Source organism: Pezoporus occidentalis, unplaced genomic scaffold (assembly GCF_034315485.1).
Source record: "Pezoporus occidentalis ecotype Australia unplaced genomic scaffold, CSIRO_AGI_Poc_V1 ctg156, whole genome shotgun sequence".
In the NCBI taxonomy this organism is placed as follows: Eukaryota; Metazoa; Chordata; class Aves; order Psittaciformes; family Psittacidae; genus Pezoporus; species Pezoporus occidentalis.
The window spans coordinates 1,025,484-1,050,534 of NW_026913383.1; the positions used below are offsets into that span (position 1 = coordinate 1,025,484).

The 25,051-nt window shown below is 40.4% G+C and overlaps 1 long non-coding RNA gene across 1 annotated transcript; it reads left to right on the forward strand.

Annotated features, from left to right (window-relative positions):
- Positions 1-8,010: 8,010 nt before the first annotated feature.
- LOC134160070 (uncharacterized) lies at positions 8,011-24,345 on the forward strand. Its single transcript, XR_009963422.1, has 3 exons — positions 8,011-8,085; positions 12,536-12,574; positions 23,949-24,345. It is a non-coding gene; the product is annotated as an uncharacterized LOC134160070 (long non-coding RNA).
- The last annotated feature ends 706 nt before the right edge of the window (positions 24,346-25,051 follow it).

A 25,051-nucleotide genomic window follows, 5' to 3' on the forward strand; every position in this document is an offset into this window, starting at 1 on the left:
TTTTTGGAAAATGATGCATAGTCCTGTTCATAAGTCTTTCACTTCAGTTGCTTTACAATGATATAAAGGTTTTCTATGGATAACTATATTCATATATGCCTTAAAAAAAACCCACAACAAAACAAAACAACAACACCCCCCCCGAAACCAAACCAAACCAAACCAACAAAAAAAACCCCACAGAAAACAAAACAAAAACCAAGCAAACAAACAAACCCCAAAACCAACAAAAACCCCACAACCATACATTTAGTATGCATTGAGTAGAGGACTGCATAATATATCTATGCAGAGTTGGAGAAATCTGCAGTGAATTCCAGCATCAAAGGTCACCTTTTCTTCTGATAGCCTAGTAACCTTTACATTAATTTTCTATTTTATGGATTTTCATAAATTACTTAGAAAGCAAAGTTGATATAAAATAGGAGGTTTTGTAAAATAAGTCTTTGTTGGTAGGAACTAACAAAGATGGTTTTGAAATGTCTACTACTTATGTTCCCAGAAAATAAAATTTGGCATCTTTTAATTTGTTGCATACAAGTACAGAGCATACACCCAGTTATATTTTAAATACTGTTTAATTATTAATAAACAGCAAAATATATTATTATAAACAGGAATAAACCCAAAGTAGTTGCTCTTCACTATTGTTCTGATTTTTTTTTTTCCCAGCAGTTTTAGGTACCTCTTTTAGAAGTGATGAGCTAAATTTGCAATAATTTGAACAGTCTAACAGAGCTTGTGTAGGCATAGCTGAGGAAAATTTGGTGGGTTTTTCATATGCTTGAGAATAATCTGTGCTTCATCTGATGCCATATGTACTGTGATCCATAGTTTGTTCATGATGCCATTGATGTTATTCATTGATGATTCACAATCATCATCTTGTATCTGAACTTGATTCCAAATTCGTAGAAGTCAGCAATAGCCTTTCCATGCAGTTGAAAAACATTTTCTTATAATCTGTTTTTAGGATATAATTCTTATTCATTTATTAGTATGGGAAAAAAGTTACATTGCTATTGTCTATAATATATATGAGAGGGAGGTGATTATTTTATGAGAAAAGTAATTAGAGGTATTTGTAACCTTTTTTTTTTTTTTGCCACAAGTGCGGTAATTCTTGGTTTTCAACAACATAAGTAAGTGGGAAATAAGATGCAACAATTCTTTCTATCATAAATGTTATGGCTGTAGGTTATACATATCTTCAGAGATATACTGAAAGACAGCTGAATGATCTTCAATGTAGAGGCAGCAAACTTCAGACTACAGCTGGTTAGATATATTTCACCACAAAAAAATTGCAGATGAAAAATGTTTTACCAAAATAATTTGCTTCTTTTTTATTCTTCTTTGTTGTCAATTTGTAAAAATGTATGTCTTGAAACAGCTTTCACCAGAAAGAATTCTTAATCCAAGGTAATAATTTCTCATCTAAATGATAGCGAGGAGCCACCCAAAATCAATCAGTCTCAGACAGGCACTTGAGGCTCTGGCACTTGCATCCAAGATGAGGAATATAGCCTGGCTAATCTGAAGTAACACGCTAAGGAAATTTTTGAAACGTTAGCCCCATCTCGTCTACGCCACCCCCACCCCTGGTGGTGATGGAACCACACGACTCTTCTAAGGAGATTCTGAGAACAGGATAGAAAAAAGAAAACTCAAAACCCTAATAGAACTGCTTCCCCTAATTCACCTCTAAAATGGGTTTTCAGTGATAAAACAAGCTTTCATTAAAAGAAATACTTAGAAAAGGCTCCTCCTCCCCCTGTCTTCCACCCCACCACACACACTCTAGCAACAAGACATTTCCTGAAGGCAACAGTGGGAACTGCCCCCAGGACCATTTTTTTTGATAGAAATCAAAAAGGCTGCATGCTAATGAGTTCTTTTATCTGAAAATGAGCTCATTACTCTTAATTTTTCTCTCTTTTAATCTGTTCTTCAAGTATGTGTCGTCTTTAAAATTTTGAAAAGGCATTTCATGAATCTGTAACAAAAGCAAAGTTAAAAATAATAGACTTGCTCTAATGAAAACATAGTTGTGCTTCAGTCATGAAGGCAGAGATTTAATTATTGAAGAAGGGAAAGCAGGGATGGGCCGTGGATCAGAGAAGTGAACTGGGGAAACAAGTTTGAAATTATGTAAAGTGAGAGAAAAAGGAAAATCAAGAAGCCACAGATAGTAAATCTGTGAAATGAAATGTACAACAAACTACAATCTAGTATAAATTATGAAAATGTGTATTTTCTCGACATAGTGCATTCTGACTGGGCTGAGATTATTCCTTTTATGTTATAATTTATAGATAAATAATGTAATTCAGGAGAATTGAAGGATAATTTCTAAAGAAATCTGAACTTTAAATATTTCAGATTTTTTGGTCTGACTGCGTCTCTGCTGTCCACCATGTTTTATATTGATGGAAATACATTTTTTTTATTTGTGTACAGATAAATAGGATTTGATGGAATTCAGTTTGCTCATCAAATAATGTTAAGTTTTAAATTATTCTATATATAGCACAGTACAAACTTTATTCTCTTTTTTTGTTTTGAATATTTCTTAGTTTTTACATATTTTCTTCACATTTGGTTTTTACTTTCTGTCAAGCAGTGCACGTTAAGATGTGAATTCTGAACTTTCTGCTTTCTTACATGAATTAAGATTTTCTTTTGCAGCAGTGTATAAGACTTCAGAAATAAACATTTCTGCTAGTATTCCCTTTTTTGATGTGCAACATTCCTTTGTATTATTACAGATGACTCAGCATGAGTCATTCCTATGACACTGAAAGCACTATTTATAACTGAAAAATGGTCCCTGAATCTGTGCAGTTAGCAAAAATGATGGCCTAAAAAGGTATCAGAGCCCTTTAAAAGTGTTAAAATTGGTGCTCTCCGATAAGGCTTTTTGACTGCATTGTACCTTAGCATATAAAATTAGTATAATGGAAACAGTTCAGTAGGTATTTAGATGTATTCTTATGTAAGAACAACTTCACAAGTCTCTGCTAGAAACAATTTCTTTCCTGTTGTTTTATTTACATAGCATGTTTTTTATATTGTTTTCAATACACTTTAAAGGGAATTTCATTTATCAGATGGTCATAAATAGTGACTAGTATGCTTTTGGTATTCATGGAAATGGATTACTGCTAACCCATCTAATAAGAAGTGCTGTGTGAGCTATATGTAGTAGCTAGATAGGTAAATATCCTTACAATAAAAGGTAAGGGCCATAGTACCTGGGGGTCAGGAATTTCATGCACAAGTGTGTGAATTAATTTTGCATCTGTGATGTCTGCCAAAAATCTGAGCTTACTGGTGATTCTCAAGGGTCCCCTCTATGCAGTTTTGAGCAGAAGAGTATGATAAGTTGCTCGGCTTCACTTGCATACTGGATGTTTTATATACTTGAAGGCTCATTTCCGTGTGTGTTACAATATAGTTGTACAAAGTGATGTGAGTACTCCCAGGAATTAGGGTTCTGATTTCTCAATTATTTTAATTCCTAAAATTTTGGATACCTTATTTTTATCCTTTTAAAAACAATTTTTAAAAATTGCCTGCTCTTTCTGAGATATTTTCAACACAGAAACTGATCTTTTAATTTGAAAATCATGTCAGATGACATCTAGCCCTGTAAATGCCTAGAAAATACAAAAAAAAAAATCATCTCACTTGCACTTTCATGTGCAGATTAGCTGCCATTGCTGCCTTTTAGCTCATCTTAATATTAGGGCTTCTGCGTACTAAGTATCCACTCAGTTACTGATTACTGCAGGAGCCTGGAAGTAATGGTGATCTTCCTGCTGGAGAACTGCATAGGGACATATATCCTACATCATCTAAGTATTTTGATAGCTTCTGTGTTTTCAAAGTGCTAAAATAAAGTCTTAACTCATACTTATTCAAGGGCAATGTGACTTCTCAACACCCTCTATTAAAAATCATGATGTAATTGAGCATTATAGTGATAAAATAGGACAGCATGGCCTTTGACAGGGCAATACAGAGGGCACAGAGCTTCATTTAAAAACTGCATTCTAATAGCATCTTTGGGAGGCAATGATTCTACATGATGTATGTGATTAAGTGTAAACACATTTTACATTCTTTTACTTTAAATGGAAAAGCATGGTTTGCATCCATTCTGCTACAGGTGAGTATGCAGAATGTTGCAAACTTCCCATGGCCTGGAATAGTGAAACAAATCTGAGAGCTCTGTCATCAACCACAAAAATGTCATTGAAATGATTTTTCTGAAGGGGATAAATTCAATCCTCCACTTTGGCTTCTAAAGAGAAGTGAAGTTGTCAGCTTTACAATGGGTCAATAAACCAAAATAGCAATTCAGTTTAAAATGGATATTTTGAGAAAGTGACTTCTTGTCTTGAACCTTTCAAGTTCAGTATTGAAAGAGGGATAAATGTAGATAAAGTCAAATATGAAACAGCTGGGAGGATTTATTAGGCATTGTTTTGTAAACTTTGAAGAAAGGAGAAAATCTCATATTACCATTAGCTTTCATAAAGTGAGAAATGATAATAAGGAACCCTTAACACTCATAATTTTCTGAAGAATTGTGTGTATTCTTTTAAATAAATGTTTAAAGAAATCTTAATTTGTGACAAAAAAGGTTATGGACTGATTCCAGTTCATTTAAAACAAAGATTACAATAAACATGCACACGTGTGGTTTTCAGGCTGCGTGCTTAAAGGTGAACGTCTAGTTTACAATTTTCCAACAGATATGTTATCCTTACTGCTTTTTTAAAATCAATCCTGTATTATTTGAGATCATAAAATACTGTAAAATACACATTTAACCTCTAAGCATGCTCTTATTTTTGATGGTGATCTGATTTATTTAAATGACTTAGGCGCCTAGTTTGATGTTAGTCTTCCCATTTCCTTTTCTTGTTTTAGGATCTATGTTTTTGATGTCCAGTAATTTTGGCACCCAGGTTGAAATATTTGATGCATACTGCTAGGCTGAGCAAAATAGATCTGGGTAGTAGAGGAGATGTTTTCTTCCTTATGTAAATCTGCTGAGCTGAGCCATAGTGGTGCTTTCTTCTGAGATTTTCCATTTGGTAGTGCAGCTGATTTCCAGCCATTACTCTTTTTCACACACGATGAGCTCAGTTCTGAGCTCATACATCACTGACCACATACTAAAAATGGAATTCCATTTACATTTAATATATCTTCATCCCATTTCTTCTTTCTGGAAGACTTGTTAAGCTCACATCCTCCTCTCTAGTACTCCTTCTCCTTTATTGGCTCAGGGTGCATTTTAAGAGCATGGACTTAATTCTTGATGGAACGCTTTTTGTCCCCTCAGTGTATAATTATGTGGAGAGACTTAATAGCCCTCTCAATGTACAGATAAATACTTTAGAGGAAAGATATATATGCCTAATTAAAAGGTTCAGCGTCATGTATCATCTGAGCATCACCCAACTAAAAATAACACAAAAAAGACATGAACTGTGATGTCATCTACCTAATCTTCATCTGGGTGATTTTGACATTGGCACAAGGAGTTGTCTTTCGGTATTTGAAGCTTGTTTTAAAAGCATAAAAGAAATGGGGGGAGGGGGAGAAAATCTGGCACTTTAAACATTGCGTATATTTTAAAGACATAAACATGAGAATATTGAGAACCTTTACGCAGGTTCACTTTTAATTTTTCTTTTTAAATTTTTATGATGTGTATCAGTGTGTTTTATTGGAGTTTTGTCTTCTGGAGCATTACTGGGCTATAGCTGTTTGGTAGGAAAATAATGGATCACACATGGTAATCAAAAGTAAGAGGACAATCCCTGGTATTCTGTCAAAAGCCATCTCTCAAAATTCATTTTACCTATAAACTTGTATTTATTTACTGTAATGAGTATTTACACTTAAAGAAGTTAAGATTTAGTCGAATACTAGGTATGCTTGGTAGGTGATATGTGGCATGTTCAGTTTTGCATGGACAGTATGCTTTGAGCCAGAGGTGAAACTTTTTAGACTTACTTATGCTTAATTATGAAGATCATCACTACAGTGATGTGCAGTTTTGGAAATAGAGATAGTTGAAGGATCAGTGGCATAAACTGAAGTGGGGCTAGATGCTGGCTGTCATTCGCTTGCCTCAGACCCTGCACCTTCTGGGCTACTGCAGCTATAACCAATGACAGCATCTTAGATTCTGTGAAACTGGAAAAAAATGTTCTCTGTCCATTCATACATAAGTTTGAGCTCCTGTTTTGCTTGCGTTGTAATACCTAGTTTTGACCAAAAAAAAAACAAAACAAAAAAACAAAAACAAAAACAAAACAAAACAGACAAAAAACCCAAACAAAAACCCCAACCCACAAACAAAACAGAAGAAAATAAAAACAGAAAACCACAAACAAACAAAAAAACCCAATCAAGCAAAAAATCCCTCTTGCTTGGGTAATCATTTATGTGCTGTGATTTTGCTCCTATCAGAACAGTTGTTTTCTTTATTCCACAATTTCAGGGATGGGACGGGAACTTTCTAAAAATCCAGCGGTTTTGAAAATAGTGATGTTTATAAAGATTATTGCGCAGAAGTAAAAGTAATCAGTTTTGTCTGAAGGATAATGGAATGAACTTAGTTAACTAGAACTGTGTTGTGACGGTATTTATAGCAATTTATGTCTGTGTACTGTTTTGGGGATTTATTATGGATTTTTGGCTTGACAAGTTTACTAAAGCCCAGTACAAATCATATGAACAATTGCAAAATATGAATAAGCCTGTATGACCATCATAGGCAAGTTCAGTTCAGACTGAAAATACTCTAAATGGATTGTGCTGAGAATTCTGAAGCTGTCATGTGCCAAATGCACAAACCAGCTCCATATTACAGGGGTTTGGCCAAAGGTAGGTGTTTTCAGGGGTTTTGAGCAGAAGAAGGATTTGACTGGAGCAAACACAATTTGGATCATGGAGGTAGCTCATGAAGTATTGAGGAATGTGGAAGAAAAGGAGTTATTTTTCAATTTGCCTTCTTTTAAAATTACGCTGTTATACAGAGCATTGTACTTGCACCAGAGGAAAAGGGGTGATAGCCTCATTAGATGTTTTCTCTTCCCAGCATTAAGATAAGAATGGGGAGACTTACAGGCTCTCCACTCAGAACATGAAAAGAAAACCAAAGGCACTTCAATATGTGTTACAGAAGTCACTCAGAGTCTTTACTGTGATCTTGAGAAGTAGTAATCCAGGCCTTGCAGCTATCTTTTGAGGGATGGAACCTGTTGCTTACTCTAAAGTTGTTTCTTAGATCAAGGTATACTAAAGAGGCTTTTTACAGTCTTAAAAGTTCAGTTCACCGTTGCCGTATCTAGTGGTGAATCTTTCTTTTCCAAGCAGCTTTTTTGTGAGGGCCATGAAAAACACTATTAATTAGCTGTTGATCATACTCTCTGTGTGCACTCATGCTTGTTCACATTAAGCCATTTCTGTTTATGCTAGGAAATACAGTTTTCTGCAACATGCATTAAACACTTTAGGAAGTATCCCTTAGGCACTACGTGTAATAAGGATCAGGATTTTAGCCAAATGAATAAACTGCTCAGAAATATGAAAGAGCCATTGCTGTGATTGCAGCCTGTTGATTGACTCATTTGAAATCTCCTTTAAAGAAGTCATACTGAAAAACAATTTTTTTTCAGTCCCAGTTTTATGTCTCAATTCCACCCGATTTTGAATTTGAAACAGATGGGACAATTTTTCAAAAATAACAGCTTTAAATATTTGCTTGTCCTGAAGTTCAGCAGATTTTGTCTTGACTAACAAAGCACAATAATTTGTTTCTTAGGAAAGTATGCTTTATATGTTCTGAAAGCACACAGAATTTATTGATCTAGACATTAGTAACTAAAATCTATACTGGTATTTGAAGTTCTACGCAAAATCAGTTTACTTAACCCATGTATTTTTCAACTCTGTTTTCTGTTGCAGTGGCTCATCATACTTGACAAAAATTGACTTAACAGAAAAAAACGTGAATCGTGGGAAAAGGCTGGATCAGAATCAGAAGCATCAGTCTTTCTGGTGAGTACTTGCCATTAAGACACTCATACTTCAGATTTTTGCTTTTTTCATGTTCCTGGAAAGGGTATTAGTTTGTTACATAAAAGTGAAAGGTGGCTGTGAGAGACTGCAGATTTCCTGATGCATGCCACAAGAAAGCATAGTTTTGCTAGCTGTTGCCATGTTAGTGTGCATCATGTATTCTCTGAAAGAAAAGTATATTCACCCCGGAAGTAAAAAGACAAATGCTCATCTATATATTAAAAGAAAAAAAAAAAACAAAAAAAAACAAAAAAAACACCTTAAAATAAAATATATAGTGATTTTTACAGGTTTATGGATGGTGGAATTTATTTCTAATAAGCAAAATGAAACCACACTAATGAGAACTACTATGAATTTATGACAGCGTTTACATTTTCAGTTCAGTCTTGTTTCACAAAATAGTGTCTTCTCCAGAACCATATATAATTTAATCTGGGATATGCATTTGTGCATTAAAGCATGGGAAACTTCATGATGACTGGAAGTCTCCAGTGGTGAAGTATGTTCATCTGGCGAGGTATGCAGCTCAGCAAGCACATAAGAGGCATCCAACTCCTGAAATAGGCATTCTGTTAAATAAAGCTTTGTAAAATGTCAGTGGTTAATGTATGTACAGTAACTCATCTTGGAAGATGCAGTCAATTGAAACTCTAAAAGCAGAAATGGATCAACAAAACGCAGATCATTGCAGACAAAATATGAAACTAGAGTAGTAAATTATGCACCCTGATTATTAAAACATGCAAATTGATCTATCATATGCATAACAATTTGACTAGAAAAATATGTACATAAGTCAATGAAGAATCAGCGAGCTGTGCAATTTGATGTATGCATTATGTAACTTGATCTCAAAAGTAAATGAAATCTTAAATGGCAAAGTACATTATTTAGAGGAATCATTAAAGAATGCTGAAAAGATGGGATATCTGATCCTTTAGAGGCACTGATATTCTTGGTGGCATGATAATTTTTGTGGAGACCCAAAATCTCACACCTGGTCACATTTACTTCCATTGCCATTACTAGAAGCACTGTTTCATTCTGTACCTGTGTAGGAGTGTCAGAACCTGGAATTGACAAACTTGATGAAGGCAAATAGCATGCCTCCAAGATTTAACACTGGAGCTCTTGTTGGCTTTGCTTTCCTGTTCATTTTTGTTCATTTGTCTGCTTTTGTCATGTGCAACATCAGTCTGTGAGGGCTCTATGTATGCTTACAAAAACCAGGTGAGTGACTTGGGAAACTTCTGAAAAAAGAATCAACACTCAATCACAAAAGCAAGATTTCTCTGGCCTTGGTTTGAGGAAGCAAAATACAATGTCTTTTCTTTTCCATTTAGCTGGGGTCACACCGTGTGGTTTTCAGTGCCTTTTTTGATTTCTACACAGTCTGAAGGCTGGATTTTTCTCCCTTAGAAGTGAAAAAAGCCAGTACAATAGTAGTAAGCCTACTTTTGGGAGATTGTCAGTCCCTCCCATTTGAGAGGAAGGCCTCTCAAATTCCTCAAAAGGGCTGTTTGCCATTTACCAACCTGTTTGAAGAATTTTCTAGGGAAGAGACAAGGTTAGCAAGATTTGCAAATCTCAGATTTCCTTGCTGCTCTTTGGTTTGGTTTTTGTTCTGTGAATGATATGGATTTATTAGATTTATATCCTCCTGTGAGCTTCTCTGATACCATTGCCGCCTTCTGTTAGGAATATTGTTTTTGTATCTTTGCAGATCGTTCTTTTGTTGGGAGTCTCGAACATCACTTCTTTGCAAAATGTGCACCATCATAGCTCTGGGGTGAAAAGTATATCAGCAGTCTCGTAAAGATGCCGGGCCAACTCTGATTTTGTATTATACACTTGCTTTTCTCAGATGCTGGGTGATTTGTGCATAGGATATCTTTATGCTCCAAAGTGTCCATTCAGAAAATGTGATATAAGGAGGCAAGAAAGAGCTGTTACCTTCTCAGGGCACTTGTTCTGCTATAGAAGAAGGTTATTACTCTCAAATGTGTAAAACATAATGAGTTAATTTCACTGAATTTCAAGCATGAGAACAGCACATGGGATCAGTGACCTCCTAGGCCATTCGATTTCTTACAGTAACTGCTAGCTCTTCAGGAAGCTTAGGGAAGACTGTAATGACAAGGCAAGCATGTAGTGATTCTCATAGAACATTCTGTCATCTTAAAGGCTTCTGGAGTCAGAGGGGATGGCGTTGTGTTAAACACCCTTCCCTGGATAACTGTTTTGTTGGTTTGTCTAATTGCTTTCTGAACCTCTGCTTACTTCCAAAACTAAGTTCCACAGTGTGTAATACATACTGCCTGATCAAACAGCTCATTTTGTTTGTTTTGAACCTACCCCATGTTAATTTGTTACATGCCTCTCATTTATTCTGGTGGAAAAGATAGTGAGCAGTCCTCGTGGTATATTTCTTTTCTGTCGTCTCCTCTCTGAGTTACAGTTATTTCTTGTGTGGCAAGTATTCAAAATTCAATATTGTAATTTCTTGTATCTGCATCTAATTCTAATATATCCTTTTTTGAATGTTGGGAGTGAAAGTGAGTCACTCAAGGGAGCTTCTGGCAGTAGGGATCATTTCAAAGGCTTTTATTGATAATCCCCGCAGACCTGCCTCATATTGCTGTTCTCAGAAGGGAGTCTAGGAGTGCATTGTACTTTATGCCCTCTGCTCCTGCTCACAGCTGGAGCTGTGAAATATGGGATTTACATTTTGCATTTCTTACATAGAGACCAGTATGCAGAGAACTGGCTTTGAAATACTTTACTAAATTCCAACCTTTTGAGCTTTTTCTCTGTCTGAATGAATTCTTAATTCTTCTCTTCAGCCTTCCTCCCCATCTACCCTGCAGAACAGTTAGGATGGGAGATCCCTCCTGGGGATGGGAGATGCTATTTCTGAAGTCTCTGTGCAGTACAGCCTCAGTCTAGTTGCTATTGTGCTATTTGTCAAATGTAAGAGGAGACTACTTCAAAGGTGAGTGATAGTCTGAGGAAGCTTTTTGAGTCCCATGATACAGGTTCATTTGCTTCCAGGGGTGACTAGGACAGATTCTGCGTATCCAGTGAGGATGGATGTGTGGATGGGTTTGGTTGGGATGGCCATTAGCACAAGTAGTCAGTCAGCATATCAGCACAATCTGACATCTGGACAGACATATCAGAAGTACTGATGGAGGATATTGTGGAATATATTGGACAAAGGAATGAGGGAAAGTAAGGGCTGAATAGTGAAACAGTAGAGAAGTAGATTACTGAGGATAAGTAGGTACAGGTAAAGTAAGAGGGTGAGGCGAGAAAGGCACAGCAGGAGAAAGTACAGTGCTTCGTAGGTAGGTGAGAATGGTAGTGAGATTGTCACTTAATTTTCTGTACTGAGCAGTCAATCTAGTGCCAAATACCTAGCTGTGAGGAAGAATACCTCCCAAACATGCTGAAAATGGTTGGGTCCTATCTAGGTGATATATGTAACTTTAGAGAGCCACAGATAAGGTTCATATATAAATCTTCCCTTCTGGGGGATGAGACAGAACTCTGCCAGCCCAGAGTCCACCTTTGGCTGTAATAAAAACTCTGTACCTCTGTAATAGTGACTTGCAGAGGGTGGTTTTCATGTGTGGGCTTTTTTCAGGCTGACTTCTTGGGATGCTGATCTTGCAGTTGCTTCCACACAGATCTATACTTAAAATACAGGACTAAATCTTTTCTATGTCTTTATACAGAGTAGCATTTTTCTAGCCCTAAATGATTAGTGTGGTATGTTTAAGAATATAAACCCCATTTTCTATATTTGGAACTAGATCAGAATAAATAGAAAACAGAATATTCCTTGTGCTGCATAGTTTATAATTGAGTTTGCTTCTTTTTTTCACTCTTGAACTTACAGCTTATAAATTAGTGAGGCAGCAGAGTGAAACAGAGTGTAAAATATTGCAATAAAACTGAACACTTTGTTTCTTCTCTCACAGTTATGATCATTACAGAAAATAGTTATTAAATCTCAAAAGATTGCTTTAATTGAATTGCTTGTGTAATGGTAACTTACTGTTTCTAGAGTCCATCCGATTTAAAAAGCTGTTACACTCCAGTCAGAAAGAAGCTGCAGTGTTGAATTTTCACACAAACCTTTTCTCCGTTAAGTACAAAATATCTGTATCTTATATGCAATTCATTTAAAATTTGTTACATATCTGTTATATAAGTTTAATGCTATTTTGTATTTTATGTCTATTAATGAAGTTGCCATTTTCTTGATGATAGTTTTGAGCTTTGCCAAATTGTTTAAAAGCAGCAAAACCCACCAAAAAAAGTCATCATGCTTGATATTTGAAAGGTAACTAGAGAGAGTGTTACAGTCTTGATCTTTTCTCCCTTACATATTAATGCATCATAACTCTTTTGTCAACCACAGGTGGCTCTGGACCTGCTGGTTTCTCAGGCATGCTCACAGGTAAAGATACTTTTCTCTTCTTTAGCATTATAGATTGACCAGACAGATACCCTAGTGCTTACAGGTATTATTTTGGTTATCTTTACCTCTAGTTGCTTATATATATTTTCTGTAAATATCGTGTCCATATATGTCCTAACAGTTACTGCTTCTGAGACCTTTTGCCGTTGCCATAAAGTCTTAACTCCCTCAGGCAGCAAGTCTCTGGCAAGCTAATGGAAAAGGTATCCTGACATGAAGTGATGCTCTAGTGTCCGTGCTGGACCTGTGGTTCATATTTGGTGTATTTCAGTCTTTAGCAGAATCCATTTACAAACCACTGGTGACAGTCAGAACTCTGGCTCTTAGCTGGCTTTTACTTCCCATCATCAACCACAGCACTGCAGTGTCATGCGGAGCCCTAGTGCCTCCAGTTGACCTTAAAATAACTGTCACCTTATCTGGTGTTTTTGTGTGAGTTCATGAAAACCTGAACAACGTTTGGAATGTGTTTTCTGTCCACGTTGGCATGTTTTAAAATTCCTCTTCTATCTAATTAAAACAGCAGTAGATGAGAAAGTAATAGATTAACAGCAGCACATATGACATAACTAATCAGACACTTAGTTAATGAACCATTGCAAATATGATCTATAGACATTTTATTGGCATATAAACTGGGCACAGCAAGGATTTTAATGAGATTTGATAGGTTACTTAAATCAGATTCTTGACAAGATTATCCAAATGTTTTCAAGCAGGAAAAAAAAAACAACAAAACCAACCAACCAACCAACCAACCAAAAAAAAATCCACCCCAAAACATAAATTGGAAAATAAAGTAATTGCAACATTGTGGTAGAAAATACTTAAAATCTGTAAAAGATAAAAATACTAAACCACATGGCTACCAGAGCAGTTTTCTGTAATGGGGATAACATTCTCAATAGGGAAGGGTTCTATAAAAATTGTATCTCCTGTGATGAATATGAGGTCTGCAGTAAACGATTTAGCAGCAAAAGAGAGGAACTAAAATGTTTTGGGTATCTTTATGCATCAGTCAGTCATTAGTAAGAAGGCATTTTAGACAAAGGTACGATAACAAATAATAATATCAAGAGCAATCATTGCTGTAAGTGATGGTGCTTTCCTTTCCTTAAAGGAGAAATCACTACTACTATAGCTTTTTTCCAACAGGGAAAAATCTTGAAATTGGAGTCACTTTAGTAACAGTGTTTTAGTATTCAAATCCAATTCATTTCATTTATGGTGTCCTTTATTTTTTTGCCTCTCAACTGACACCAATAATTGCTTTCACTGTCACAACTGGCATGGGGTTCTTTAACTGTTCTGGTTTTCTGTACCAGTCCAATATCCAAAGTAAGGCATTTAGTCATCCATCTTTCCTCATTTCTGTAAGTCATACTCACAACTTGTTTCACTCCATTAACACCTGCTATTTTCTAATGTTGGAAGTCCCAGATATTGAGCATTTAAAAATGAGTGTTGCTAAGTTATAGTCTATGAGTTTTTCAAGTTAAATTGGAATAAAATGTCAAACTGTAGATCCTTGTTTTTGCTAGCAGCAAAGCTTTCCACTATTTACATTTTTGTGGACAGTGTATATTATAATTCTGTATAATTACCAGGGGAGAAAGATAAAACAGATATACATCTCTCAGAGAAATATGTGCTGTTTCATCTAATAGGGACAGAGACAAAATCATAATCATTCTGTTTTGGAAGTCTCCCTCAAAAAATGTTAGTATTTTTGTCAAGTGAATAGTTTGCCTGAATATGATTTGTTCATGGTCATCATATTCACTCAGGAAAGGAAGCTAAGTGTCTTTATTCTGTCCAGTTGAGGTCTTCAAAAGATTTCTGTCAGGATTATCAGAATTTGTTCAAGATGAAAATAAACCTCACGTAAAAAAAGGTCTTGCAACATTTATGGCAGCACACAACCGGAACTGGTAGAACAGAAAAATACAAAATCAGTGGCTTACCAGAACTGTTTACTGAGCAAAACAGTCCCAGTAGAATTGTTTAATTTGAAAGAGGTAAAAAAAGAATTTACCAAAATTGGCAGTCAGATTGAAGGTACAGGCTATGCAGTGTTCTCCTCTGCTTTTATTTTTGCCTCGGTTGTGTTGCGGTTTTAGTACTAAAAGGTGCAGCCTATTTACGTAATTTGGGGACTAAGTCCATTGTTTCTCCCTGATTTTAAGCAGCTAGAATTTGTGTTGTACTAGTAATACTAGTATTTCTGATTTTCCAACAGTTGAATCAAGTACTCTATTTCTCCTGCTTTTCTGCAGGTTAGTTTTTTATACTATTTTATCACAGTCTTTTTGTAGAGTGTAGTGCTCTGTCTCCATGTATTTAAGAGAGGAAGATGATGTCTGTGCGCCTTTTCCATACTCAAAACATTTGAGTTACAAAGTTACTCATATTCGTAATTTATGAAAAGTCTAGAAGGCAAAAAATAACATTTTTCTTTACAGCTTATCCTAAAATGGATGTTACGCATTTATTGAAACTGTTGTAGCATTTGGCAATCTATTTGGTGAAAGTATGTTGAAAGTATGAACTCTTTTTTCATGAGTGCACTCTTGCTTCTGCAAGATGGAGTTCACCTTTTTGACATTTTATCTAAAAAAATGAACTTGTACTCATTTGGTTTTCAGTTCTAACAGCTTTTGACTCGTACTTTAGGCAAAGTATATCTGTAGTGTTTTTTCTTCTACCATTTCAGTTGTGAAAATGAAAGTCACTCCAAAGCAGATTAAACTTTCAACCTCCATCTCTCCTAACATTCACAATAGAATAATTTGAGGTCTTAAATTTCGAATGAGTATTTAAAATTTTGGAGACAAAATGCTTTTCTGCTATTTACATGTTATGAATGATAGATAAATTTAAAGACTACATATATATTCTTTTATACTAAAGATATAATGCCTGTCCTGGGTTCAGCAGTAGCAGTCATTTTTTCCCCTTCTTGGTAGCTGGTGCAGTGCAATGTTTTGACTTTCAGCTCGGGAGCAGAGCTGATAACAAGCGATGTTGTGGTTTCGCCAAGGACTTTGTGAGTCTCATGCTCTGCCAGGGAGGAGGGGAAGCCAGGAGGAAGCAGAGACAGGACACCTGACCCAGAGTGACCAAAGAGGTATTCCATACCACAGCACGTCATGCCCAGGATATAACTGGGAGTTAGCCGGAAGGGCTGGGAGACTGCAGGGTTGGAGGAGGTATCGGTCAGAGCTTGGTCGGGCTGGGGGGGTGAGTTATCGGTCGGCTGGTGGTGAGATGATGTATTCTCTTCCCTTGTTATTTCCTTTATCATTATTATCATTGGTGGTAACAGTAGTGATTTGTGTTATACCTTAGTTGCTAAACTGTTCTTGTCTCAACCCGTGGGAGTTGCATTCTTTTCGATTCTCCTCTCCGTCCCTCCGAGAGCAGGGGGAGGGCAAGAAAAGGGGGGGAAGTGAGCGAACGAATTACCTGACTGGGTTTAAACCACGACAGTTCTTTTTGGCGCCCAACGTGGGGCACGAAGGGTTGAGATAACGACAAATTTGACTGGATTAATAGTCACTCGTCACAATGCTGATTTATTGGCTCTCAGAGTTGTTTCTCTTGATCTCGCAGCTTCAGAATGTTGTAACTTACGTAGAGCCGGTATTTGCTGTGATAGTGTTTATCAAGTATGGGGCTTGGGCTAAGGTTCTTGTCTCACTGTGCTTTATGGCAATGGCTTGTAATACGGACGGGCTCCAGCAGCAGGGCGGGATGGACGTGGCCGTGGACTTGTACCTGGCCGTCCGGCTGCTCTTCACCGTCGTGGCCCTCACCCTACTCTCCATCTTCGTGAGGCTGCGGGGAGCCGAGGGGGAGCGGCCTCGGGAGCCGGCGGCTGCTGAAGCGGCCCGGGAGAGCGGCCCCGGGGACCAAGCGGCGGCGGGAGCGGGGCCGGAGGCCGCGAGGGGACGGCTGCCGGTGGAGGAGGTCGGGGCGGTCGAGGAGAGGAAGGAGGCGGCTGCCGAGCAGCGGGAGAAGGCGGCGGAGGAGCCGAGCTCCGCGGAGGAACCGAGCCCCGCGGAGGAGCCGAGCCCCGCGGAGGAGGCCAGCCCCGCGGCCGAGCCCAGCCCCGCGACGGCCGAGAGCGTTTCCCGGAAGCCGCCCGCCGAGCCCCAGGAGGATGCAAGAGACCACGCAGCATTTCCCAGCAAGGCAGAGGAGGAAGAGCTGGACTCGGGAAAAGAGAAGCTGGCGGTGGGAGAGCCGGCAAGCACAGCAGCTACACCAGCCCCAGTGACAAGTACAGCAGCATCAACTGAGAGTTCTGAAGGTTTTGAATGGCCTTTGGGTGTCCTTGGGACCTGCCTGCTGATTGTGATGGGGATCAGCATGCTGGCACACACACAGGCTGTGTGCTACCCACAACCATTTTGTCTGATCTCAAAAGTTAAGCAGAGTCAGGTTTGGGTCTTGTCTGGGGTTAGACGAGGATATGGGGGGACCAAGAGGTTTTCCCCAAGGCTGGACAGTCATGAGTGGCAGGGTGTGTGGGACAGTATGGGCAAGTATCTAGTCCACTGGGCCCCTCCAGTGCTTTGGAAGCGTTGGAGATGGAAGGCAGCTGTATGGAGTCCCCAGCAACAAGCTGCAGAAACTGCTTAAGGGGACAGTGAATTATTTTGAGCCTGGTGGGCCCATGGCACTTCAGGCCATCAGAGCAGAGATGCAACACAGAGATGGACTCATGATCAAGGGGTGGACTTAGCAATGGACACTATTGCCCAGGTTATTCACGAGTGTGAACACTGCACACAGTCTCTCCTGCTCTGGAAGACTGTTACAAGAGATGGAGCCTGACATCATGGACCAGATGGACTCAGCAGCTTTATAGGGACTGGTCCATGCACTGAGATAAGAGTGATGGTATATTGAAAATGTGGGATCTGAGCATGACGTGAATGGTATGGAATAAGGGGTGGATAATGTCCTGGGTTCAGCAGTAGCAGTCATTTTTTCCCCTTCTTGGTAGCTGGTGCAGTGCAATGTTTTGACTTTCAGCTCGGGAGCAGAGCTGATAACAAGCGATGTTGTGGTTTGGCCAAGGACTTTGTGAGTCTCATGCTCTGCCAGGGAGGAGGGGAAGCCAGGAGGAAGCAGAGACAGGACACCTGACCCAAACTGACCAAAGAGGTATTCCATACCACAGCACGTCATGCCCAGGATGTAACTGGGAGTTAGCCGGAAGGGCTGGGAGACTGCAGGGTTGGAGGAGGTATCGGTCAGAGCTTGGTCGGGCTGGGGGGGCGAGTTATCGGTCGGCTGGTGGTGAGATGATGTATTCTCTTCCCTTGTTATTTCCTTTATCATTATTATCATTGGTGGTAGCACTAGTGATTTGTGTTATACCTTAGTTGCTAAACTGTTCTTGTCTCAACCCGTGGGAGTTGCATTCTTTTCGATTCTCCTCTCCGTCCCTCCGAGAGCAGGGGGAGGGCAAGAAAAGGGGGGGAAGTGAGCGAACGAATTACCTGACTGGGTTTAAACCACGACAATGCCTGCTCTTGCTTTCATTCACTTACTTTCTGAAGGTCATAATCCTTAATTTCATGTAGCACAGTTAAACAAAATGTTAGAAAACTGGGATATCTGGAGCCACATATAGTGCTATCTTCTAGACATATTTTTAAGTCTATTTTAAGGATGAATGTAAAGAGGCATTATATTTCTAGTATCTGTTTAATGCCTTCAGAATAAAATACAGCATGGAGATTGTATATAAATACAAACAATAAAAAAATTAGATTTTTTAAGATTAAACAGAGCAACATAATGTCTCAGTATGTGTAGAAGAGTTTGATGTCATAGTTTGTAACAGAAAAGTGCTTTTTTTTTGTTTTTTTTTTTAATATGTATTGAAGGGCTAGACAAAGCTGAAATAAATGATATTCCAGTTTGAAGTTTTAACAGGGTGAATACTTTCACTTTATTCTGTTGAAGCTTTTGTGGAGTCCAGCTGAAGATGAAAGTCACTTTTTCTCCTTGAAATTAAATACTTCACCTGCACTAGGGATGGAGATCTTAGGATTTTGGCTTAATCAATGCCCCATTGAGCTCACTAAGAAATTTCCTCCTTTACCTGCTTCTTATAATTAGTCAAGAAGTTTAATGTCTCTTAATGGAATATCAAGCATTGCCTCCTGCTGCAGGTAAATTGACCATTCATCTTTTGCTTTTGTGGTAATTCCTGTTTTACTCATATCTGTTTTCAACTCCTTCCCTCAAAATATATTACTTAATTAGTATTTATAACAATGACTTACTTTAAGATGGGGTTCAAAGGTTTGAGAGTAGTTCAGTGAAATATTTCAACTGTTGACTGCTAAAGCCATTATTGCCCTCCAGAGGGGAGCTGTAGACGTTATATGATTCACTTAAGAAAATGGACCAGAGGTGAGTGTGAGGTGAACCTTAGCAGGGTTTTTTGGTAAGATTGTACTGAAGAGAGCGTATCCAGGAAATAGGATTGCCTACAGGATAACGAGATTATCCTGTGCCAAAATCATCCTGTAAAGAAACCGGTGTAATATGTAATAGAGGAAATGAATGGGACTGCTAGAGATATGAAGCGGTCTTTGATTGTAGCAGCGCTGCCTTTTGAGAAAGGTGGGATTTGAAAAAGTTAGGGAGCAAGCAGTTGGAGAAGTTTTAAAGTGTCTAATAAGATTAATAGAAAAAAGAGGTTACTATATGTCAGGTAAGATGCAGTTTAGTATTAACCCTTATCCAGCAATATTTTTTTTAATGCTTTCAGCAATCTCAGATGAGGTTTTTAGTCATGTGATCAAGTGTACTTGTCAGACATAGCATTTTAGATATAACACTTTTTTTTAATCGACTACCTTCATCAGATAGACTAATGTCTTTCTGGCTCCAGTTTTCTTTGGTTCTATAAGACCATCTCAGGGTCATTTATACCACTGGGTATAAATTACTGTAAATCATTCTGCTGCCATTTATCTCAATACACAAACGCAAATAATTTCGTTAGTGCATGTCATCAAACACAGTCATTCCTGACTTAGAATCATAGAATAGTTAGGGTTGGAAAGGACCTTAAGATCATCAAATTCCAACCCCCCCCCTGCCATGGGCAGGGACACCTCACGCTAAACCACATCACCCAAGGCCTCATCCAACCTTGTCTTGAACACTGCCAGGGATGGAGCATTCACAGCCTCCCTGGGCAACCTATTCCAGTGCCTCACCACCCTAACAGGAATGAATTTCCTCCTTATATCCAATCTAAACTTCCCCTGTTTAAGTTTTAACCTGTTACCCCTTGTCCTATCACTACAGTCCCTAATGAAGAGTCCCTCCCCAGCATCCCTATAGGCCCCCTTCAGATACTGGAAGGCTGCTATGAGGTCTCCACGCAGCCTTCTCTTCTCCAGGCTGAACAGCCCCAACTTTCTCAGCCTATCTTCGTATGGGAGGTGCTCCAGTCCCCTGATCATCCTTGTGGCCCTCCTCTGGACTTGTTCCAACATTCCATGTCCTTTTTATGTTGACGACACCAGAACTGCACACAGTGCTCCAAGTGAGGTCTCACGATAGCAGAGTAGAGGGGCAGGGTCACTTCCTTCGACCTGCTGGTCACGCTCCTTTTGATGCAGCCCAGGATACGGTTGGCTTTCTGGGCTGCAAGTGCACACTGCCTGCTCATGTTCGTTTTCTCATCGACCAACACCCCCAAGTCCATCTCCACAGGTCTGCTCTGAATCTGTTCTTTGCCCAGCCTGTAGCTGTGCCTGGGATTGCTCCGACACAGGTGTAGGGCCTTGTACTTGACATGGTTAAACTTCATAAGGTTGGCATCAGCCCACCTCACAAGTTTGTCAAGTTCCCTCTGGATGGCATTCCTTCCCTCCAGCGTATCAACCGAACCACACAGTTTGATGTCGTCAGCAAACTTGCTGAGGGTGCACTCAATCTCACTGTCCATGTCAGTGACGAAGATCTTAAGACTGGTCCCAATACTGATCCCTGTGGGACACCACTCATTACTGGCCTCCAGCCGGACATTGAGCCATTGACCACAACTCTTTGTGTGCGGCCATCCAGCCAGTTCTTTATCCACCAAGTGGTCCATCCATCAAATTGATGTCGCTCCAATTTAGAGACAAGGATGTCGTGTGGGACAGTGTCGAACGCTTTGCACAAGTCCAGTCAGATGACATCAACTGCTCTACCCCTGTCCATCAGTTCTGTAGCCCCATCATAGAAGGCCACCAAATTGGTCAGGCAGGATTTCCCCTTAGTGAAGCCATACTGGCTGTCACCAAGCACCTTGTTGATTTTCATGTGCCTTACCATGCCTTCCAGGAGAATCTGCTCCAAGATTTTGCCAGGCACAGAGGTGAGACTGGTGTGTAATTCCCCAGGTCATCCATTTTCCCCTTCTTGAAAATGGGTGTTTTATTTCCCTTTTTCCAGTATTGGAGATTTCACGTGACTGCCATGATTTCTCAAATATGATGGCCAGTGGCTTAGCCACTTCATTTGCCAGCTCCTTCAGGACCCGTGGATGGATTTCATCAGGACCCATGGACATGTGCATGTTCAAATTTTTAAGATGGTCTCGAACCAGTTCCTCTCCTACAGTGGGAGCAAGGTTTTCATTTTCACAGTCCCTGCATCTGACTTCCAAGACTTGAGTGGTTTGGTCAGAGCCTTTGCCAGTGAAGACCCCAGCAAAGAAGTCATTCAGAACCTCAGCATTCTCCAAATCCTGTGTAGCCAGTTCTCCCAATAGCTTCCTGAGGGGGCTACATTCTCCCTAGTCTGTTTTTTATTTGCTGTGTACCTGTAGAATCCCTTTGTGTTATCCTTAAAATCCCTAGCCAAGTTTAACTCTAACTGGGCCTTAGCTTTCCTAACCTGGTCCCTAGCTTCTCAGACAACATCCCTGTACTCTTCCCATGCCACCTGTCCTTGCTTCCACTTTTTATGAGCCTCTTTTTTTCATTTGAATTTTCCTCAGGAGCTCCTTATCCATCCAAGGAGGTCTCCTGGTCCTCCTGCTGCACTTCCTTCTAGTTGGGATGCAACACTCCTGAACTTGTAGCTGGTGATCCTTGAATATCAACCAAGAGTCTTGGGCCCCCCTGCCCTCTAGGTCTATATCCTATGGAACCTTACTAAGCAGGTTCCTGAAGAGGCCAAAGTCTGCTCTTCTGAAGTCCAGGGCAGTGAGCTTGCTGCATGCTCTTCTCACTGTCCTGAGGACCTCAAATTCGAGCATCTCATGATCGCTGCATCCAAGGCTGCCCTGGAGTGTCACATTTCCAACGAGCCCTTCCCTGTTGGTGAGCACAAGGTCAAGCATGGCACCTCTCCTTGTCAGCTCGTCTATTACTTGCAGAAGGAAGTTGTCTTCCACACAATCGAGGAACCTCCTGGATTGCTTGTGTCCGGCTGTACTGTCCTTCCAACAGGTGTCAGGGTGGTTGAAGTCACCCATGAGAACAAGGGCCTGTGAACATGAGGCTTTTCCTATCTGTCTGTGGAGTGCTTCATCCAGAGGTTCTCCTTGATCAGGCGGTCTGTAACAGATCCCCACAGTAATGTCTCCGATAGCTGTTTTCCCTTTAACCCCGACCCACAAACTCTCTGTGGACTGCTCACCTGTCCCCAGACAGAGTTCCATACTCTCCAGCCTATCCCTAACATAAAGGGCAACTCCCCCTTCCCGCCTGCCAGGCCTGTCTTTTCTAAAGAGCCTGTAACCTTCCATTTCAGCACTCCAGTCATAGGAGCCATCCCACCGTGTTTCTGCAATGCCTATTATATCATACCCCCGTAGACGTGTACACATCTCTAATTCCTCTTCTTTGTTCCCCATGCTACGGGCATTTGTATAGGGGTATCTGAGCCAAGCTCCAAATGAATTCAGCTCATTGGCTGGAGCGGCTGGGATATCTCTACATTGCTCCAAGCATTTATTATAGGTTCTGGCAACTGACTGGGTGTGTTGGGATGGAATGATGCCCCCTCCCCCAACACATCTAGTTTAAAGCCTCCTTGACCAGTCTGGCAAGCCTCCTGCCAAAACTGTTCTGTCCTTTCCTTATCAGACCAGCTCCAGCAGCCTCAACTAGACCTGGCCTATAAGCTTGGGTCTCGTGTTCAAGACACCCAAACCCCTGACTATGACACCACCCTTTTAACCATTTATTAACCTGGCCAATCCTCCTAGCTTTTTTTAGGTCCTCCCCTGGATCCTGGAGAATTGATGAAAAGACCACCTGAGCTCCAGAGCCCCTAACCACCTCCCCCAGGGCTCTGTAGTCCCTCTTTATGTTCCCCAGGCTACTACTATCTATATCCCTAGCACCCACATGTGTCACCAGGAGTGGGTAATAGTCTGTGGGATTTACTAGAGCAGGCAGTCTCTCTGCCACGTCCTTGATCCGTGCCCCAGGTAGGCAACAGACCTCCCTTGAGATGGGGTCAGGCCGACAGACGAGTGCTTCTGTCCCTTTCAAAGTAGAGTCCCCCATTACTATGACCCCCCACTTTTTCCTGGCAGCACCAGTAGAGATCTTCTTTACCAGGGCATCAGCCGGCTGTTTCTGTCTCGAGTGAGTTTCCTCATTAGCCCCCTGCAGGACAGCAAAGCGGTTCTGCGGGGGACAGGGGATTTAGGGGAAGCCCCTTGCTTTTAATTGTCCTCTTCCTCCTATTTTTGTTGCTTTTTTTGTCACTAATTCCCAGCTTCCCAGGTTAACGGCCTCCTACTTTCCCACATAAGCTAGAGGGGAAGCTTGAGGCCCCTGCACGGTTTGGGCCAGGAGCAAGCATTCCTGCTTTCTCTCAGCTTTCCCGACATCTCGCAGCCTATTGGCAGCATCCCGCAGCTCAGCTCCTGCTGCAGGAGGACCTGCACCAGGGAGCACCGAGTGCAGCCCTGCCCATTGTGCACCCTCCCCTCACCAGACCAGTGCAGGCACTCTCCTCTCTACACCCCAAGCTCTGCACTGCAACCTCCCCTCTTGTCTGCTCTGTCTGGGTGCCTACACTGGCCACCGCCGGGGCAGCCAGAGCAGAGCTCCCAGACTGGGCCCTGGTCATACAGCGAGTGCTCACCATCCCGCTCACCTGCCAGCTCAAACTGCCACGCAAACTGCCTCAATCCCCTCTGTTTCTTCTAACTTCTTCCTAAACAGTCACTAAGCCTCTTACTTCATTAGAGAATGTACTGTATAATTAGCTCCATGCTTTCAAGGAGTGTTTTTTTTTTCACAGTGGTTTCTGCTTTGAGTTTGTCGTTGCCAAACAAAAGCTTTTGTGATGCTGTCTTGATACGTTACAGGGACACATTCCTAAGGATTGATGGTCTTACATGTGGTAATCCTGGTGAATTGCCATGGCCAGGACTCAGGGATAAGATATTAATGGGTTTGGATACGTGAGGTATGTGTCTTCATTTTGTTGACTATTTGCACTGCCCCAGAAGCCGCTCTAGGTGTCCCCTCACAGGTTTCTGTTCCCTGTGCCTTCCTCATGAGGTACAGAGAGGGGTAGGTTTGATACAGGGAGAGCACAGAGTGCAAATACAGCTTTGTGCACAACAAAATTTGCCCATGCATCTCTCTTAATACATCGGTATAAGTTCCAGCTACCATAGAGTGTTCCTTCCAGACAGTATTTATCTTTTTGAATACCATCATTCTCACCAGTACAGTTTCCTCTTGAGCTGTATTTAATGTTATCGATAGAGGCAGGCCACTCAAATACACTTATTCTTGGCTGATTCGTCCCACTTCAGCACTGAACAGTTTGGTCTAATGAAAGAAACCAAGGCACCTGCAGTCACTGTCTTCAGAAATCAAATAATGGTGCCCTTTTTTAATTGCAGAGGGCTGCAAAGGGATTCAGTCATCAGTGCAAGAGAAACACAGATCTGAATGCAAGATGAAAAAAATTACATGTCCAGCACTTAATACATGTCTTCATTTCTCCATGGGCCAAACACTGGGACTAGGGTCAGGTTAATCTGTGTACTGGGACAAGTGAGTGATGAGGGAAGAATAATAACACATGGAGTTGGTCAAGGCCATGGTGAGAAAGTCGTGAAGGTATTGACAAGGTAAATCAGGTAAGGAAAACAAAAATTGTGAGAAATGAGCTGCTAGGATGGAGCTGAAGGGGTTATTTAAATGAACCAAGGGAGCACCAAAACCAAGAGACTAATGATTGTGTTGGGCAGGCATACATGGGCACACCTAACCATGTTCCCCCCACCATCACCGACTTAAAACAAGAGTGACCTAAACCAGTTTTTAAACTAACAGGAGTTCTAGCCTGAAGGCTTTGGCGGCCCGTATCTTTTATATTGAATCATTTACAAGGGGAAGAATCACTTAAGCTGATCCAGATCTAAAAGTATTTAGAAATGGGGAAAAGAAATCCTCC